The sequence below is a fragment of the Ursus arctos genome, unplaced genomic scaffold (genome assembly GCF_023065955.2).
Source record: "Ursus arctos isolate Adak ecotype North America unplaced genomic scaffold, UrsArc2.0 scaffold_5, whole genome shotgun sequence".
Classification (NCBI taxonomy): domain Eukaryota; kingdom Metazoa; phylum Chordata; class Mammalia; order Carnivora; family Ursidae; genus Ursus; species Ursus arctos.
In genome coordinates, this window is record NW_026623067.1 from 49072504 (window position 1) to 49093797 (window position 21294).

At 41.6% G+C, this 21294-nt stretch overlaps 1 pseudogene; it reads right to left on the reverse strand.

Annotated features, from left to right (window-relative positions):
• Positions 1-3085: 3085 nt before the first annotated feature.
• Positions 3086-4460, reverse strand: LOC113254933 (tubulin alpha-1B chain-like; annotated as a pseudogene).
• Between the last annotated feature and the right edge of the window lie 16834 nt (positions 4461-21294).

Genomic DNA, 21294 nt, shown 5'->3' on the forward strand with positions numbered 1-21294 from the left:
AAATTCTAGAGGAGAACATAGGCAGCAACCTCTACGACATCGGCCAAAGCGACCTTTTTCATGATACATCCCCAAAGGCAAGAGAAACAAAAGATAAAATGAATTTATGGGACTTCATCAAGATTAAAAGTTTCTGCACATCCAAGGAAACAGTCAGAAAAACTAAGAGGCAGCCCACGGAATGGGAGAAGATATTTGCAAATGACACTACAGATAAAAGACTGGTATCCAAGATCTACAAAGAACTTCTCAAACTCAATACACGAGAAACAAATAAACAAATCAAAAAATGGGCAGAAGATATGAACAGACACTTTTCCAATGAAGACATACAAATGGCTAACAGACACATGAAAAAATGTTCAAAATCATTAGCCATCAAGGAAATTCAAATCAAAACCACACTGAGATACCACCTTACGCCAGTTAGAATGGCAAAAATAGACAAGGCAAGAAGCAACAATTGTTGGAGAGGATGTGGAGAAAGAGGATCCCTCCTACATTGTTGGTGGGAATGCAAGTTGGTACAGCCACTCTGGAACACAGTGTGGAGGTCCCTTAAAAAGTTAAAAATTGAGCTACCCTATGACCTAGCCATTGCACTACTGGGTGTTTACCCCAAAGATACAGACGTAGTGAAGAGAAGGGCCATATGCACCCCAATGTTCATAGCAGCAATGTCCACAGTAGCTAAATTGTGGAAGGAGCCGAGATGCCCTTCAACAGATGACTGGATTAAGAAGTTGTGGTCCATATATACAATGGAATATTACTCAGCTATCAGAAAGAACGAGTTCTCAACATTTGCTACAACATGGACGGCACTGGAGGAGATAATGCTAAGTGAAATAAGTCAAGCAGAGAAAGACAACTATCATATGATTTCTCTCATCTATGGAACATAAGAACTAGAATGATCAGTAGGGGAAGAAAGGGATAAAGAAAGGGGGGGTAATCAGAAGGGGGAATGAAACATGAGAGACTATGGACTATGAGAAACAAACTGAGGGCTACAGAGGGGAGGGGGGTTGGGGAATGGGATAGGCTGGTGATGGGTAGTAAGGAGGGCACATATTGCATGGTGCACTGGGTGTTATACACAACTAATGAATCATCGAGCCTTGCATCGAAAACCGGGGATGTACTGTATGGTGACTACCATAATATAATAAAAAATCATTAGAAAAAAAAAATTCTTATAATTCATGGGGCGCCTGGGTGGCTCAGTTGTTAAGCGTCTGCCTTTGGCTCAGGGTGTGATCCCAGAGTCCTGGGATCGAGCCCTGCATCGGGCTCCCTGCTCCACTGGGAAGCCTGCTTCTTCCTCTCCCACTCCCCCTGCTTGTGTTCCCTCTCTCTCTGGCTGTCTCTCTCTCTGTGTCAAATAAATAAATAAAATCTTTTTTAAAAAAAAGTCTTATAATTCATTAACTTTTGCTTTTCTCTTTATTAATGTTTTACTATATTTTCTCTAATGCACATTGTTTTATAAATTCTGGTATTGGATGTTTAAAAATCACTCATGTGGGGCGCCTGGGTGGCGCAGTCGTTAAGCGTCTGCCTTCGGCTCAGGGCGTGATCCCGGCATGCTGGGATTGAGCCCCACATCAGGCTCCTCTGCTGGGAGCCTGCTTCTTCCTCTCCCACTCCCCCTGCTTGTCTCTCTCTCACTGGCTGTCTCTGTGTCAAATAAATAAATAAATAAAATCTTCAAAAAAAAATCACTTAATGTAATTCTTAATTATAAGTATTTAATGCTATGAATTTTCCTCTAAGCACTGCTTTACCAAAAATCTATCTCCAATATGTTGTTTTAATTTTTGTTGTTTTCCAAATATTCTACAATTACAGTTTTAAGAATTTAAAGAGTGTTCTTTGGTTTCCAAAAGTTAAGGTGGCTTTTTCTTCTATTTTGATTATTAATTTTTTATTTCATTGCATTGTCAGAGATTATTGTCTATTTCTACTTGGGAGAATTGATTGCAATTTTCTTTACAGCTTGATATATAGTTTTCATGACTGTTCCAATGTTACGTCAAAGGACAGTATAGTGTTTCTGAGAATATGGCTTAATGTGTATCTATAAAAGCTATCTTACTCATTACATCATTCAAAGAGTCCATATTCTTACTTGCCTTTTTTTTTTTTTAACTTTGTCAGTAGTTAAGAGGTAGGAATTAAAGTTCTCTATTATTAAAGCATTTCTATCTATTCCTGTTTCCTTTAAGTTTGGCACTGTGGTTTCCACGGCAATTTTTTAATCACATTAAATTACATCATGAGTTCCATCTTTTACTATTATCAAGCTCCCTTTTTACCTAATTTAATGTTTTTTATTCTGAATACAACCATATAGTTATGACTGCTGCTTTCTCTCTCCCTCTTCCTCACTATACTGTCATTTGCTTTTTTAATCTATGTTCGTTGGTTTGGACCGCCCTAAGAAATACCACAGACTAGGTGACTCTAACCACAAAAAATTTATTTTCTCACAGTCTGGAGGCTAGAAAATCCAAGACAAAGGTGTTACATTCTGGTAAAATCTCTCTTGCTGGCTTGGAGACTGCCACCTTCTCTGTTTCACATGGCAAAGACAATGTTCTAGTGTCTCTTTCTCTTCTTGTATGGACACCAGCTCTATTAGATCAGGGCCCCACTCTTTTGATCTCATTTAACCTTAATCACTCTTTAAAAATCCTATCTGCAATTAGGGGTTAGGGCTTCAACATATGAATTGGGAGGGGGACAGGATTCAGGTTACAGCAATGTCTGCCGGCTCTCTACACCTTCAGCCTGTATGGGCTTCAATGTTTTACACACATGTCCTATATCACACATAACTGGATTCCACTCTCTTTGTAAATGTGAGTCTCTTAATAGGTGAGTGGGACAATTAACATTTATTTTTATGGTCATATGTTTGGTCAAATTTGGGTTCTCATTTTTTTTTTCTTTCTTAAAGTCTTTACTTTGAAACATGATGGGAAAATCTTACAGGTATTCATGGAAAAGGAAGACATGATCACAGTTATAAGTGAAGACAATCCAACCAGAAAGCTTGAATGCCTGTCAGCTAATGTTGAAGCTAAAGCTGTGAGTAGGACATGCCGCAGGGCTGAATGGAATGGCAATTGGTATTTCTCTCTTCTTCACTGTCTCCTTCAACAGAATCCATACCAATTTCCTCATAATCCTTCTCAAGGGCAGCCATGTCCTCATGGGCCTCAAACAACTCTCCTTCTTCCATGCTCTCACCCACATACCAGTGAACAAAAACACACATGACATACATCAGGTCAAATTTGTGATCCAGGGAAGACCAGGCCTCACCAACAGCTGTGGAGCTGCTCGGCATGTGCACAACCCTACTTTGGGCAGGTCTCCACCAGTCACCACATGGGAGGCTGGTAATTAATGCCAACTTTGAAGCCAGTGGAGCTTCAATCCACTAACGATGCTGTGTTTGGTCTTGATGGTGGCAATGGCAGCACTGACATCTTCGGGAACCACGCCCCACAGTACAACAGGCAGTAAGCCATGTATCTGCCATGGTAGGGATCACATTTTCCCATCTGGTTGGCTGGCTCAAAGCACACATTGGTCACCTGTGCTGTTGATGGTAGGCTTTCTCAGCAGAGACGACAGGGGCCTATGTGGCCAGAGGGAAGTGGATGTGGGGATAGGGCACCAGGTTGGTCAGAAATTCTGTCAGATCAACATTCAGGGCTCCATCCATCTGAGGGAAACAGTGATGGAAGGCAATCTGGCTAACAGGGCAGTGAAGGTTAGAGCAGGCTGAGCATTCAATATAGAGGTTTCTATGGCAGACTTCATAGCTGACCTCATTGCCTACCGTGAAGGCACAATCACAGTACTCCCAGGTGGTGTGGGTACTGAGGATGGAGGTGTAGGGCTCAACTCCAGCTGTGGAAACTTGAGGGGCTGGGTAAATGGAGAACTCCAACTTGGACTTCTTGCCATAATTGGCCAAGAGATGTTCCATCAGCAGGGAGGTGAACTCGGAACCAGTTTCCCCTCCAAAGCGGTGGAAAACCAAGAAGCCCTGAAGATCTGTGCACTGGTCAGCCAGTTTCCAAATTCAGTCCAAGACAGAGTCAATGATCTCCTTGCCAACAGTGTAGCACCCTCGGGCACAGTTATTGGCAGCATCTTCCTTGTCTGGGGTGAGCCCCTCGGAGTAAAAGAGCTAGTGGCAGATGCCGATGTGAAATTCATCAGTGACAGTGGGTTCCAGATTTACAAACAGTGCCCTTGGGGACCAGCTTGCTAGAACATGTCTCACTGAAGGAGATGCCAAAGTCATCTCCTCCCCCATTGGTCTTGTCACTTGGCATCTGAATGCTGACCTGGATGCCATAGTCCAGGTAAGAGAACTCCCAGCAGGCAATGCCCATCTGCACACCAGCCTGACCAATGTGGATGGAGATGCGCTCACGCATGGCAGCTACAGCTTAGCAGGCGCAGGTGACAGGAGCAGACACTGGGTCTGGGTTACCTTCGCAACAACCCAAGAGTCCAGGTAAGTAACGCACTCTGGTACTCATATTTCATGTGATGATTTCCTTCTCTTGCTTTTGGTTCCACTGTGTAGTCTGCTTTGTTAAAATGCCAGCCTGATCTTCCCTTTTAATAGTTTGCTTTTTGTTGCCTAAATGAAAGATTTTTTCTTTGAGGGCCAGCATTTGGAAATACTTGGAAATGTGTCAGTACCAATTTTTCTGGATCATAGTGCAGCCTTTTCATTTGGAGATTCAAGTCATCTCTTATTTCCTAAAGTACTTTATTATTGTCTCCAGGTTCCTTCTTAAAGGATACCAATAATGTATATGTTCCATTTCTTTCGCCTTTAATATCTTTCACATTCTCTTTAATCCATTCTAAGTTTGCTCATTTCCAGTTGATTTTTGCTTGTTTTTCTTAATCCTGTTCGCTTACCCATCACTGATGTCAACAGTGCCTATTCTCCTCTGTGTTTATTCCAGTATGCTTGCATTTCAAAGGACGGCTTTATTTTTCTCTTCTGCTTCCTTCCTGAGCTCTGCAAGTTGTTTCCTCTCCACCTGTCGTGTCCCTATTACTTTCCCCAAGTTCTCAATTGCTCTGCTTTCAATGGTTTCATTAAGTTCCCTTAGCTCATAGTCATGTATTTGGTCATAACTTTCAACATCTTGCTGGTCACTTGTTCTTGTGAGGATCCCCTCCTTTTGTCTTATATTATCTTTATATAAAACCTGTGCTGTTTGCCTTTGTGTGTTCGTTTTCAATTACATGCATCCTTCCTGGACTCTAGAACTGGTTCATGTTGGGAACGAGGTGAGCAGTTCCAGGCTAGCAGGCATTCTCCAGGGTTTGGGGAGAAACTCGTTATGATGAGGTTGTATATGCAACTTATTCTAACTTTTATCTCTCTCTCTAGCCAACAAATATGGGCAGCTAGAGAGCAGGACGTAATTCAGCCTCTAGTCCACCTGTCTCTCCAGGAGAAAGACAAAAATGGCATTTCTACATATTTTTATTCTACTCTGCTTTTTCCTATTTCTTCGTGTGATGAAATAGGGCCCAGGGATCTGGTTTCCCTTCACCACCACAAACAGCTGCCATTCCTATGATTCTAAAGCTGAGATAATTGGCTTTGCCTCTCAGGGTGCCATCTATGCAAGAAAATGCTTTCCTGCCAACCGTGACGGGTCTACTGGGAGTCTTCCTGCAGATATTTGATCTGTACCGTATTACCAGCTCTCCCCATAGATTATCTTTTGGGAGTTCGTCTTCAGTTTTATCAAAGGTGACATTCATATTTCTGCCCTTTTTTCTTTCTGCTTCTAAGAAGCAATGGAAAAATATCTTCAGTATGTCCTTTTAAATAAAAGCCCCAGTATTTAGAAAAGGTAGTTTCAAGTGAACACAAAGAGTAACCTGGAAATGTGCCGGCAGGGGGACACACATCCTGAGAACTGATCATGGAAGGGAGGGAAAAATTACTCAGTAGGCGGTGAGAAGAACCAGTGTTCACACTATGTACATGCTGGTCCCTCCCTGTGAAACTCATTTCAACACCCAGTGTTTTGCTGTATCCCACCCTTCAGAGTCCTTGGTACTCAAAACATGATCCATGCACCAGCAGCATTAGCAGCAGGTGGGAGCTGACTAGACATGCAGAACCTCAGACCCTGCCTCAGACCCCAGACTCAGAATAGGAATCTGCATTTTAACAAGATTCCCAGATGACTGTCATCACAGTAAGTCTGGGGAGCCCCACTGGAGATCTCAGCGCCAGCATCCCTTCCCTCCGCTGACCCAATCACCGAGGCTCCTTCGTTACACATGCCTACAACATTTCTTTTCTTCTGAGCTCTTACTCTGTACTTACACATTTATTAGAATATGTTTAAAAAACATATTCATCTGTATTTCTCCCACTAAACCAGCTCCAGGCTACAGGGCTCTCCCGCAACCAATCAATAAATGTTTGCTGAATAGACTAAGTGAGTGTGTCCCATGTTATATTTATGTCTCAGAGCATTTTTAGTGTCAGTTGGCACTTGCCCAACCTCCCACCAGAGGCCTCCATGCATCGAATGCATCCATGCCTGTATCCACCTGCAACTCCCCAGCTCAGCACTCCAACTTTGGAGAAGACCCTGCCAGAAGTGAGCAAGGAAACAAAGGAATGAATGGGATCTCTGAAAAATCCAAGAACTGTCATCAGTTCACGCATGGTTCCGAACATCATATATACTTGTACATGGCCCAAAGAGATCCTGTTACCTGAGTGTCATTTTGGAAAATCTAATCATGATTTCTGTGTGGGAAGGGAAGACACTTCGTTGGCTCTGGAACAGATATCTAACGCCACCAGCCCCAGGCCAGAGAGGCTGTGTTGTGGCAGTAAGGACCCAATGAGAGAGGAGGGGCTGGCGCAGGGATGGGGGATGCCTAGAGGGGCTTCCCCTGCTGCTCTGCGCCCACTCAACTCCAGTAGTGCAATTTTTCCTGTCCATTGACCTTGCCAGGTGTAGGTGAAATTGCCATTCTCAGCTGTAGGGGGCTGTTTGGATGAACAAGGAACAAAAAGTGACAGCTTGAAACCAGTTTCCCTACGTGGATAATTAAACCTTTCCTAAATATAGTAGGTTTAAAATGAATGTTCACAACACTGAAACAGAACATGCTAATTCTAAAAATACAGACTCCCTTGTTATGAAAGTCCTCTCAGGAAAAGGGGACACTGAAGCACAACAATGATTTCATCCCTCCTGCCCACCGCCCCCCACCCAGTGAGCCAACGTGTTCCAAGACCAGGGTCACCACATGGCAGGGGAGGAGGTCAGAGCTGTTATCAGATGCTCTGTGAAACTCTCAGGAAAGTCAAGGAAGGAGAGGTTCTAAGGCAGAAATGCTCTCTGTGGGATCCTGCCCAGCACCAAATCAAGCCAACCAGCTCTTTTTTTTTTTTTTTTTTTAATAATCAATGAATATAAAACTCGCGTTCATACGGGAAGGAAATTTCACTAACTTTGCAATTGTAGTCCATGATGCATTTTGTCAGAAAGGACATACAAACAAGAAAAACTTTGAGGAAATCAACTTTCTAGGAAGGCACGATCTTGAATGATTAAATCCCAAATAACCTTGACGGTCCGTGACCTCGAAAGCAATGACACGGAGATCTCAAAGAATGCTGTTCCCTGGTCATAAAATGTTCCAGGGCAATTCCCCTGGTGTAATAACAAATGGTCTTCACTTGGTATGTTCACTTTCCCACCTGCTCTCTTTTGAACCCACTCCAGCCAGAGAAAAGGTTTCTATTATGGGCATAATGTCTCCATGTTGCACGGTCCAGTGTTGGGCGCCTAGTCATGCCAGGAGCGTGGGACAGGGCTGGTCACTCCCTTCCTGAAAATCTTCACCTTTCACTCATCTGGGGCTCAGCCCACCATTCCCTCTGGTTCTCCTCTGACCTCAGTAGGGACAACTTACCTGGGAGAGAAAGTTGCATTTTGCTTACGTGTGACCTCATCTGCAGTGACCGCGCATTCTGTTTTTGAAAGGCTGGAATTTTCTGTACAACAAACTGTGTATGTGAATAGGACAGAATAACAGCCTTTGTCCTCCCAAGACATTATGTGTATTTTCAATCCTTCATACAGGGAAGGCCTCTTTTCTCGCGATTTCCAAAAATAGTAATTAGTCCTGAGATGGCGTTGCTGAAAGATATTCTATGAAATACTTGTCACTAAATTTTCTTTTTTCCCCACAGAAAAAAGAATATGGTTCAATTTATAGCTTTTGACCAATACAAGAAAATCATGACCACATGAAAGAATCCTCATTTGTGCTTCTAAGGCTCTTTAGTTGGCTTAGCTATGCTAGTAACTCCCTCTCCTGGTTTCCCAGGACATCCCCCTCTCCCCACCAATGCACCTCTCCACCTACCCCCCCCTCCCACACCGCTGCACACACTTGAGAGCAGACAAGCTTCTTCATCTTCTGGCTGACTTGCCACACAACAGAGACAAGATCCTATAGCTGAGAAATCCTTCAAATTCCCCTTTTTGGCTCTTAACTGATTCTTTCTTAGTGGCTATGCAAACATCTGGACTGGAGACAACCCAGCATAACTTACACCCACGGTTCAGTGTAGGACAAAGGCTACCCGGTACCATATTCACACGTGCCTGCTCTTTAACAATCTTAGGACTTAGGCCAAGAAAGAGAAGTTATTTGCCCAAGTTCTAACAGTGGTCAGGGCAGTACCAGGACCAGAGCAGTGTCTCCATCCAGCAAGACAGGGATCTTTCCTGCCCTGATGCTCTGCTCCAAGCTACTTACCTTAGGCTTTACAGAAGGCACTGCATAGAGCCCTACACTGTTCTACCCTTGGTCTCTTGGTGTTGGAATGACATTCCTACATAATTCTTAAAAACTATGGTCTCTGATTCAAATCTGGTCCATTAGGTCTCTCTGATTTTCTAGGTTCTGCCTGGACTTCTATCAAAAGGAATCCATTCATTAACAAAACTTAAAAAAAAGTCTCTTTGGCATTTTGAGAAGTTTGTAATTTAAATCGAAATGAGGGAGGGAAAGGTTTGACATAGTGGATTTAAGAGCAGCATGGGATGTTGGCTTTATTTTTTCCACTTGAAGATAATCAGGATTATTCCCTATCATCTTCCTTGGAAAGGCTGGTATTCATTTGTTTCTCTAGCACAGAGCTCATTAATGCTCTCAACCAGTATCAGCTGACTCTGGGTTCCAGCTACAGACCTCAATTTCTTCAAGAGAGCCCTCAAGATTTCTGATTTCACTTTCTTCGTATGGTGATTTATATTTTTTCTTCAAGTTATGATCTTCTGGTTTCCTCCTGAGTAACAAGTTAGCAAATTGCATGAGCTTCAGTATATTAGCCTTAACAAAGTCTCCAGATAATCATAATAAATAATCTTGCCAATTCCTGGTCTACTCAACAGTTTCTCATATGAAATGCTTTATAATGGGGAACCGACATTGTGGATAAACAGAAATAGGATTTCTATCCATTGCCTTCCAATTCCTTGGGTCTAAACACATCCCTTTCTCCCCCATGAAAGATGAAGGTTAATTATTTTACAATGCTTCTTTGAGCTGGACCTCCCCGTCCCAGCCACATCCATCATACAGACTTTTTATTGATATCATTAATACTTTATAAGTGTTGTGGATTGTTCCTGCTTCCTCAAAGGAAGCTTATCACATTTTTACCCTCACATTCACAGTACCTAGTAGATAGTACCTACCTGACTAACAGAGTAGTTACTGAGTAAACATTTGTTTAATTGTTGACCTTTACCAACTCTTGACAGAATTTAACTTGCTGGTCTGAGAAAGAGACTAAAACGGCCTTGCCTTGACTGTATGTGCCAAGTAGAAGAGAGAAGCCTAGAACTACTACTTATGTTTTGCGGGTTTTTTTAAGATTTATTTATCTATTTGAGAGAGAGAGAGAGGAGGGGCAGAGGGAGAGGAAGAGAGAATCCCTTGCAGACTCCCCTCTGTACATAGAGCCCAACATAATCTCACAGCCAGAACCTGAGCCAAAATCAAGAGTTGGACACTCAACCCACTAAGCCACCCACACGCGCCTTTACTACTCATGCTTTTGAAACAAACATTGACTATGGATTTGTTCCGCGGCCCCCAGCTTCATTAAGTGTCACACTCCTTTAGTTTCCCAATCTAATTCTTTTTTTGTTGTTGTTCTTTTTTTATTTTAATGTTTTTTTATTATATTATGTTAGTCACCATACAGTACATCCCTGGTTTCTGATGTAAAGTTCGATGATTCATTAGTTGCGCATAACACCCAGTGCACCATGCAATACGTGTCCTCCTTACTACCCATCACCAGTCTATCCCATTCCCCCACCCCCCTCCCCTCTGAAGCCCTCAGTTTGTTTCTCAGAGTCCATAGTCTCTCATGCTTCATTCCCCCTGATTACCCCCCCCTTTCTTTATCCCTTTCTTCTCCTACCGATCTTCCTAGTTCTTATGTTCCATAGATGAGAGAAACCATATGATAATTGTCTTTCTCTGCTTGACTTATTTCACTTAGCATTATCTCCTCCAGTGCCGTCCATGTTGTAGCAAATGTTGAGAATTCGTTCTTTCTGATAGCTGAGTAATATTCCATTGTATATATGGACCACGACTTCTTAATCCAGTCATCTGTTGAAGGGCATCTCGGTTCCTCCCACAATTTAGCTATTGTGGACAATGCTGCTATGAACATTGGGGTGCATATGGCCCATCTCTTCATTACCTCTGCCAGTTTCATGAAGTGTCACACTCCTTTAGTTTCCCAATCTAATTCTAACTAGCGTTGGCCCACTAAAGTTGACAGGAAACCCAATCTCAGTCATTTTCAGGCCTCCATAAGCCCCAACCACCAATATGGGAATGTGGAGCTTCCGTAATCCATTTGCAGAAGGACCTCTGCTCTGATCCTCTGTCTGTCTTGGTCATGGAACCTGGAGGTGTCATGTCGAACCCGATGGTGCAGACCATGGTGAGCGTCCCTGTCATTCCCAGGACCCACCCCAGCACTGGAGTCGGCCCTGTGCTGAAAGTCACAGTGTCTCTTCAGCACGTGTCACCCTCAGGGGGCTCAGCACCGTGACATCCTCTGCGGTTCGACCTCAACCCTTCAACTTTCCGGTCTTCCCTCAGCATCGTCCCGGGCAACAGCTCCAGGAGCACAGGTCTATGCAACAACAGTCAATTCCTTCTCTCCCGGAGAAAGGGGAACTCGGACTTCCACGTAAAACCCCCTAGCAACCCTCAACAAGCAGGGATGGAGGGTAAGGATAGAGAAAAAACCAGAAAACTTATTTTCGCCATCATTTTCTGCCGCCACAAGTAAGTTATTTCTACTGCTTATCACATCTACACTTAAAGATTTGATAAATACGACTAAGGTATTATTCCAAAAGAGAAGGCAGGAAGGTGTTGTTTTTTTCTCCTTTTTGAAGAACTGGGGGCAAGGAATGACGGAGATGTGGGACCAGGAAAAACTCTCTTTCGGAGGTAGGAAGGGCTGCCCTGCTTCTCCCATTGTCTAATTCTCAAAACAATAATCTACCATCTTTCTTCACATGGAAAAAGGCCATGTTCACAATAAGCTCACTTCACTTCCTCCTGTTTTAGCATTTTTTACATTCTTGACCTGTCCTCCAACTCCACATGCAGTAATCAAACCAGACCAATTGGGAGAAATTAGAACAATTGTGCAGATTCTTGAAACTTGCTGTAGGACATTTCAGTTGTTTTTTTTTTTTAAATAAATGACTTGAAAAGTTAGAGGAAATTGTGGTTGTTTCAAGCAGTCTTTCACCTTTGTGTGGAAATTGTTTAATCTGATAAGTGCTCAGTTGTCATCGCTAGGGGATTATAACTCATTTGTAATCTACGAGTTTATAGAACTCGGGAATTCTTTTTAGCATAATTTACATAAAGGACATTCTTAACCTCTAAAATTTAATGGGTGTTTTATATTGTGTTTACTTGTTCCATGGGAGCTGAGAAAGAAATCTAGCACGTCTGACACTTTTCAGAGATGTGCTTGTTCTGAATCCAATTCAAATGTTGAAAGTTCAAGAGAAAGTACTTAAAAGGAAATAGTTTCAATGTATATTTATGCCACAATGACATTTATAACAGATGTAATATATTACATAATATATAATTTATAATTGCTAGAATTTAAGTACTTTGTGAACTCTCAAATAGGATCTATCAATATTTATGAAAAGGTGGACAAAGAGGAGATATTACATAATTTTATTTTATTTTTTTACCATATTCCCCCTTTACAAGCAGGATGTCAGTGTTTTGTCCACTCTCTTAGAGAAGGGGCAAACTGAGGCAGAAAGCAGACAAGGCCTATGAAATTTCCTGGCGTTGATTTCTGAGGCGGTGTGCGAGCACTGAACACTTAAGGCTAGGAAAGCGAACTGAGGTCTTTACAGAATGTCTGAGACAAACCACAAAGGAAAATAACTTCCCACCCATGCTACCATCACTCCAGAAGACAAAAAAAGCTTCCCTACACCAAAGGAGAGCAGAGCCTGGGGACAAGAAAGTCATAAGAAAAGGACCCCCCAGAAAGACAGTGGCTACAGCCAGCCTCTGTGCAGGGATTCTGGACCCTGAGCACTTCAGAAAAGCAGGAAAATGTACTGACACATCCCCCCAAAGTATGGCATGACGAGAGTAAGACAAGCCATGCGCACAGGCACCTGGGGTGACTCGGCAGCAATCTGTGAGGCCAAGGACCCAGGATCAGGACTAGGACCATGTGGGGAGACAGTTATTCCCAAACAACTGCTTAGGACCTCATGAGTCATCTTCAACATCATCAACATTCCCTAGAAACTGGACTCCAAATGTGAAATGAGAGAAAAGGTGGACCCATGCCTGACTGCCATTGTTTCCATGACACAAAGAGAATGGGGACTGATATAAGAAATGTCGATGGATGATAGGGAGAACACCAGTATTTGTGGACTGAGACTTATACCCACTCTTAAGGAAATACTTAATCATCATAATATGTTTTTCAACTAAGCAGAGAGACATTTATAGTCTTTATTTCATTGACCTTATCTACTTTTATTGCATTATGAAACCGGTGCATTGTGAGGAAACCTAGAATCTACAAATGCTACCTACTCTCAATGCTCACTACTTGAAGGTCAGGAGGAAAAATTTATGATTTTGCAGATAAAAAAACACAAAGATACAAAGAGCAAAACATAGTTCTATTTTATTTTTCATGGATCCTGTGGTCCTCAGAAAATATACCAAGGGCTATTTCATAACATGAGATATCCAAATGGCCAAAATAAGTATTATTTAACTAACTATATGGCATCAAAAAGTCCAGAGAAGTTTGCTTTCTCTTGGTTATTGTAGCCACAGGGGAGAAACTGCTAAAAATCAAACATAAGATTTAAGTGTAGGTTGTTGAATTTTCAACATGAGGAATTCACAATCTCACCCAGTTTCTCAGGTGAAAATAAAAGCACTGATTTGGAAAGAATGTAGCCCTCAAATATGGAAAGAGGACATCTGGCTATACTGAAACGAAACTTACAAACCTGAAAGGCCAAGTCACCCCAAATCTTGCCTATCCATGGAAGTAGCTTGCCCTTTTTTGTCTGAGGACATCAGCTTCTCTTTGTTTGAAAGGCCTATGATAACATCACCTGGGGAAGATACGTGTTAGGGAATCCCATCCTCCTGCAGACCTTCCTCTCCATAGACACTGTACTCACACTTAGGGCTAATTCGCAGCATGCTACAGAGTCAGGCACACAGTCTAATGCAGAAGAAAGAGCTCACTCTCCAAAAGAACTACAAGATTTTGCTAAATTAGTGGCATAAACCTGGGAAGTCGATGCGGAAGTACATTCTAAGGGTGTTAGAATAAGGAGGATGAAACGCAACCTTAGATTGGGCCACATTCATTGATATGGGTGCATTTACTAGAGATTTGGAACTTATTGTGTTAGCCTACGCAGCTAGAAGTGGCTCTAACTACTTATGTGACTGTTTGGCTCAAATTTGGTCCCAACAGTGGTCTAAATTTAATGAGGTTGAGATGTCAGGGAATACAAAAGCATAGGGAGATAATGTTAAAGATTATTTATTATTTATGACCTGCACAGTCCCAATTATATTCCCCAAGGTTCAGAACATACTCCCTTCATTAAGCATTGATAAATATATAATTGGGCAAAGCAACTGTATCTCCCTGAAAAGGATCGCTCCCTTTGCAGGCCAAATAGGACTATGAAGGGAGTTTCATTGATAGGAGACCCCTGATTTCAATGGAATGATAGGATTCCAGAGGAACAGAAGCCATAAGGCAGTAATGGACCACCAAAGACCATAGGATACATTCTACATAAAGGGCAAAAGGGATGCAATGGTGGTCTGAAAATAGGATTTAATAAGAAAAAACTCTAGGTCTGGTGGCCAAACGCCTTGCTTGAGTTTCAACAAGGAAAGGGAAAAGGTATGGGCATAGACTTCTCAGGATGGGCCCAGCATGAAGAAATTTGTGTTGTATGTCAATTCGTACCCGAGGGCATCCACTATAGAAAATCTTTAAAATCACGCGGGCTGATGTCAGTCCTACTCTTTCCCCAGCTATTTCAGGGTTACTCAAAGACCGCACGAGCTTAGTGGCCAGAGTGTCAGGGAGAGAAGCTCTAAAAAGACTCAACAACACAGATCTTTCCTTCCTAAGGTTGACCCAGATCCCAATACTGCCACTTTTCTAGTCAGCCAACAGGAGAAATCAACCCTGAGCCCCTGGTGTGGTACCATTTACTAGGAAAACCAGCCAGCCACCAGCAGCAGTTTACCTCAGACCTCTTCCACTATGGAGGGGATGGAGATTTGTCTTCACTACACTAAACATATGCGCTGGCTACGGATTGTCTTCCTACCCATAGCACCTCTGTCAGAACCACCATCATGGTATTCCGCACCATACTGCTTCTGATTTTATAGTAAATGGGGTACAGCAATGGACTTATGTCCAACTAATTATATGTAATTTTCATCACATATACCATCACCCAGAAGCAAATGGACTGATTGAAATGTTGAATGGCTTACCGACAACTCAGCTGTAGCCCCAACTGGGAGATGGTGCTCTGAAAGAATGAAGTATATGCTTTCGCTCTGAGACTTTATATGGTGCTATCTCCCCCAGGGCCAGAATACATTGATCTGGGAATCAAAGGGTGGAAATAAAATTAAAATAAAAACAAAATAAATAAAATAAAAGCGGCTCTCCTCACTATATACAGAACAATTCTTTTGCAGAATTTTTGCTTCCCTTCCCAGCAACTTGAGCAAGGCTGGTTTGGAAGTCTAAGTTCTCAAGGAGACAACGCTTCCATCAAGGGACATAAGAGTGGTTCCATTGAACTGTATGGCAAGAAGGCCACTTTGGACTCCTTATGCCACTCAATCAACAGAGAGGGTGAGGAAAGTATTACAACTGGCTGGAATGGTTCTGTTTACCAAGGGGAAATTGGGGTGCTACTAAATAGTGGGAGCAAGGAGGACTGTATCTGGGGTGCAAAGGATCCTCCGGAAGCAGCAAGAGTGGAGGTTAATGGGAAAGTGCTGGAATAAATTTTTTAAAAGGCAGTTTTATCGAGAACTCAGAACTTCAGAAATGAAGGTTTGGGTCACTCCACCAGGTAGACAACCCTGAGCTTCTAAAGGCAATGAGAACATGGAACAGGCGGTAAAAGAAGGCGGCCAGCGGTATGACCAACAGCCTCTTCGTCAATTACAGAAATGAGAACTGCCTAGTTTCTCTTTTCTCTCCGCATGCTATGTGCATGAGTGTCTTCATGTATATTCACCATTTTCTTTTTCTTCCCTTCTTCCCTTCACTATTTGATATGTAAGCCATTTAATTTAGCCTTTGGGTAAGAGAAACCCAATGGAAGTGTTACTGAATTTGGAAAATAAGGAAGACAGCCAGCTAAGGATATAAATGACTATTGAATTGGTGTGTCTCCTCATTCAGGGGAAGGGGTGGGCACTTTTTTTTTTTTTTTAAGATTTTATTTATTTATTTGACAGAGAATGAGACAGCCAGCGAGAGAGGGAACACAAGCAGGGGGAGTGGGAGAGGAAGAAGAAGGCTTCCAGCAGAGGAGCCTGATGCAGGGCTCGATCCCATAACGCTGGGATCACGCCCTGAGCTGAAGGCAGATGCTTAACCGCTGTGCCACCCAGGTGCCCCAGGCTGAGCACTTCCATACGTCTCTGAAAAAGAGTTGGTTCTGTGATGTACAAAAGTTCCAACGTGTATAAAAGGATGCATGTGGAAGCGAAGTAGCCGAAGGAGTTGACTGCCAGTTACTGATTTATTGCTTCTCAACTCCAAATCCACACTTTGCCCTACTCTGGACTCTGGAAACACCTCTCCCTGGCCAGCTGGTGCCATGTGATGTTTTGTTGGTAGAATGCAAGACAGAAACAGCAAGGGATAGCAGAAAGAACACCTCTTCGTGCTTTCTGGGTCTTCCACACTCAGTTCGTGGCAGTCTTCCGCCATCAACTGAGTGTGGACGATGCCGTGGCACCTACCCTCCAGTGAGTTTCACCAGCTCCCAATGAGGGCTGCCAACTGAATTTCACTGTCATCCCAGTAGATAGGTTGTTTGCCAGCAGTAGGTAGGAGACCCAGTAGAACCCACCTTCCAGCAAGTTTTGCCAAACCATAGTAGGCACTTCCCTGTTCATGGTCCTGGACCAGTGGGACCCCAGAAGACAGCCCACTGCTGGCCTCTAACACTCAAGGAACTTCACTAGCCAGCAGGCCCCACATAGTCCAGCCTCTCCAACAATGTCTGGATCTCACTCAGCCTTGGGGTGAGGGTGAGTGACCCATTTCCAAATGTAACCCTTCCTTGACTATGATCTCTCAGCTCTAGATGATTCGAATAGCTACATTTCCTATATTATGTGGTTGTTAACTACTTCCTACATTTGCTATTCCTATGTTCTTTAATCTACCTTTTCTGTACTTAAACATCCTTTTCTAATTAATAATTCCTTGTATTAAATTTTCCCTGTTCAAATAGCTGGGTGTGATTTTGGTCCCCTCTCTGAACGATGACTAATATGGTCCCCTTCTGAAAAGAATCCCTTTTAAAAAAGTTCCAGTTTTTTTCCACAATGAATATCATGGAAATATTACAGCATTTCAAACAGGGTGTTTCACCTAGGAGATGCTCAATATTTAATAAGTTTTGACAGAATTTTAAAATTTGCCTTTCACAAGACACTAGTACAACTGTAAAATAGTGCAGTCACTTTGGAAAACAGTGGGACAGTTCCTTAAAATGTTAAACATCCAGTTACCACATAACTCAAGAACTCTACTTCTAGGTAACATACCCAAGAGATATCAAAACATACACCACACAGCTTGCTCACGAATGTTCATAGCAGCATTATTCGTAATAGCCAAAAAGTGGAAACCATCCAAATATCCATCGATTGATGAATGAATAAAATGTGTTCTATGCATACAATGGAATATTATTTAGCCGTAAAAGGGACTGGCGTTTTACACATACTTTAATATGGATGCATCTTGAAAGTTTTATGCTAACTGAAAGAAATCAGAGCCAGTCATCAGAGACCTTATATTGCCACATATTGTATGATTCCATTTGTATGAAATGTCCGGGACAGACAGATCTATACAGACAGAAAGTTCAATAGCGGTTGCCTAGGGCTGGGGGAAGAGGAGTGAGCAGGAATGGGGAATGACTGCTAATGGATATGGGATTTCTTTTGGAGGAAATGGAAAAGTTCTAAAATTAGATTGTGGTAATCTTTACACAATCCTGAAAAATATGCTAAAAACTGTGACGCATACACTTTTAAATATAAATGTATGTAAGTTACATCTTAATAAAATGGTTTTGAAAATTTGCCTTTTAAAAATGGCTTTAGTTCTTCTGACAGTATAGCTCATGAAATGTATCCAAGGAAAGCTAAAATAAAACCAAGAATTAAACCCAATAAATCACAAAATATTTCATAATTTTTTTCGATTTCTTGGTTTCATTTTGTTTTTAATTAAAATTGTTTTGAAAAACACCTGAGAGGAGAGTGGATGACTTTTCTCAGATGTTTTATAATAGACTGCTTCATCTGATTGCCTGAAGGGTGTGCTTTTGTGAGGGTGATTTAATGACTGTAAATCAATATTAAAAATCAGCTCATAAGAGATAATAAGCAGGAAAGCGTGATGGAAAATGCCCAGGGTGTCCTTCTGGTTCCAGTTCTACAAAGAGACTAGAGCTCTGGAAGTCACCCTCACCACCCTGACATCTCTGCTCAGCTGTAAACTGAGGGTATTGAGAGAGATGGTCTCCGAACCTCTCTGTGTCCCTAACATTCTGGGAGTCTGAGATTCTGCTCCATAGACGCTAATATTCTTTGATCAATGACAGGAGGCAAAAGTCAATGCGGGTGAGAAGTAATAAATTTTGCAAATGGAAGTAAAGTTATGTTGAATGCTGAAGTGTGATGGCCTAGACAAGCATCAAATATGCCTCGGGCTGTGGTCCCTCCGGGGTCACCAAGGCTGCTCTTTACAGAACCAGACAAACAGCAATGAGAGGCTAGATGGGAATCAAAAAAATAAATGGACTCTTCAGAACAAAGACCTTTGAATGAGGTTAAAAAATTACATATTACACTTACTTGCAGAATTTGTTGCTATTTTCCCTAAGTCAAGTAGCGAATTCCTTTTTTTTTTTTTTTTTTTTTTTTTAAGAGAAGCCTCTGTGGTTATTCCTGGTTTAAAAAAAAAAAAAGGGCAATTTTGAAATAATTAAATCCTTTATATAGTTTTCTTTCATTTTACTCATCTATTCTTTTGCTCCCTGAGGATCTTGCAAAGCAATGCACCTCAGGAGAAGTACAGGAAAATGCAATTCCTTTCTTTTTCTCCTATTTCTTTTTTGTGTGCAATAAAGGAGTCCCCATAAGAGCTTTCCATCTTAACTCCAAATGTACAAGCTAAATCTAATTCTAATTGCTACTTATATTAGCTAATCTCACATTTAAATCATGTTGATGACATTTTATCATGGCCTTGAAAATTGCTTAAGCAATTTCTGTTTACTTCAATGAATTGTAAGCTAGCTGTTGCTCAAGGACTTTTAAATTTTAATTTTATTCTCTCAAATTTCACCTCATTTATTTTCCCAGGTATGTACAATGGTCAGATGCTCACTGAATATCTTCTACGCACGACATAAAAAGGGAACTAGACAACCTTTATTGGATATAAAATATAAAAATGAATGAAATTATAAAATATAGGGCAACAGGGTGGCTCAATCAGCTAAGCATCCAACTCTTGATTTTGGCTCAGGTCATGATATCAGGATCGTGAGATCAAGCCCCGCGTCAGGCTCTGTGCTCAGTGTGGAGTCTCCTTGTCCCTCTCCCTGTGTTCCTCGCCCTGCTCGTGCGCTCTCTAAAATAAATAAAAATCTTAAAAAAAAAAAAAAGAAATTATAAAATGTCAATATGTATATAATATCCAGTATTTGCACACTTTTGTATGTAGAAGATATGTAGAATTTATATGTACAATGGGACAGTATGTAGAGAATACAAGTGTATATATAGAATATTTGGTACAGATAGAGATTATTAAATCCATGAGATACGGATATACAATTAAATACAAAGTAAATACTTATTTTAAAAAACAAATGAGAACAAAGCACAAACATGTAAGAGGTGAGAAAGATTATAAGTGTTATGAAATCTGGAAAACAATATTCTTATTAGCTGCCTGACACATTTCTTTTTTTTTTTTTTTAAGATTTTATTTATTTATTTGACAGAGATAGAGACAGCCAGCGAGAGAGGGAACACAAGCAGGGGGAATGGGAGAGGAAGAAGCAGGCTCATAGTGGAGGAGCCTGATGTGGGGCTTGATCCCAGAACGCCGGGATCACGCCCTGAGCCGAAGGCAGACGCTTAACCTCTGTGCCACCCAGGCGCCCCTGCCTGACACATTTCTAGAACACTTTTATTCCTACAATTTTAGCTGAATACTAACTGGGTACTTGTCATATGACAACAGTTTTGTTTGTTTTACAAAATAGTTTATTAAGATCCATCTCTTTTGTCCATTGTATGTTCTGTTTGGTTCTCTGTCAGTATGATAGAATCATGATTCTGGAAAGAAGTCATTAAACATTGTTGAATGAAATATTGCTTCCCCTAACAAGTCCTAACAAAAAAGGGCAGTATTTATCAAAATCAATGACCTGGTCATAATGCAGCCACTGTTGACCTTCATGCCTTTCTGTTGACTGTACAAAGCGAGTTCTTCTGTACTGTCATATTCATTTTCCTTCTGCTTTTTCACTTCCTGCTTGAGAAGGTCCTGGCTCTCATAAACATCGCTCTTCATTTTTGTTAACTGGAATTCTTGGTTATCTTGTTTCTCTGCCCTATCTTCATGATTCTGAGCATTAGAGCTTTAGTTTATATTGTGACATAGTAAGTTTTTATTCTGAAGCTTCTGCTCCCTTCTTTCGTCCAATTTTTGGTTTTTGGCTTCCTCTAGGGATACTTCTTTCTTATCAATATTGGAGTAAATTCTTTAATAACTTAAATAATACAATATGTATCTTATATAACTTATACAAAAATTCATTTGAATTTGAAACATAAGAACAGGAGTTGGCAAACTCTTTAGTTGGTCAAGAGTCAGACAATAAATCCTTGGTAGCATTGCGGGCATTACCGTCCGTCTTAACTCCACAACTTTGCTCTCAAAGAGCCAGAGACTATATGTAAACACATGGGCAAGACTGTGTTCCAGTAAAACTTCTTTACAAATAAACCAAAAACCTGGATTTTGTCCCCAGGCCAGAGTTTGCCAACCCTCACCCAGGAGCAATTCAAAACCATTGTTATAGTGCTGCTACATTCTCCTGACCTACTCAATTACTCCCACTAAATCTGCTCTCACAGTTCTTAGGTTGCACATTAGGGAATATTAGGAGTTTGGTCCCTTGAACACTTCTCTCTTCTGTTTTACTGCTTTGCTGGCCATCGGTGTGCTATTCCCCTCTGGAACCACTGGATTTTGACAGCAGAGGGGACACGTGAAACACTAAAATAACCCAGTACACTAGGAAGCTCAAAACATGTGAATTC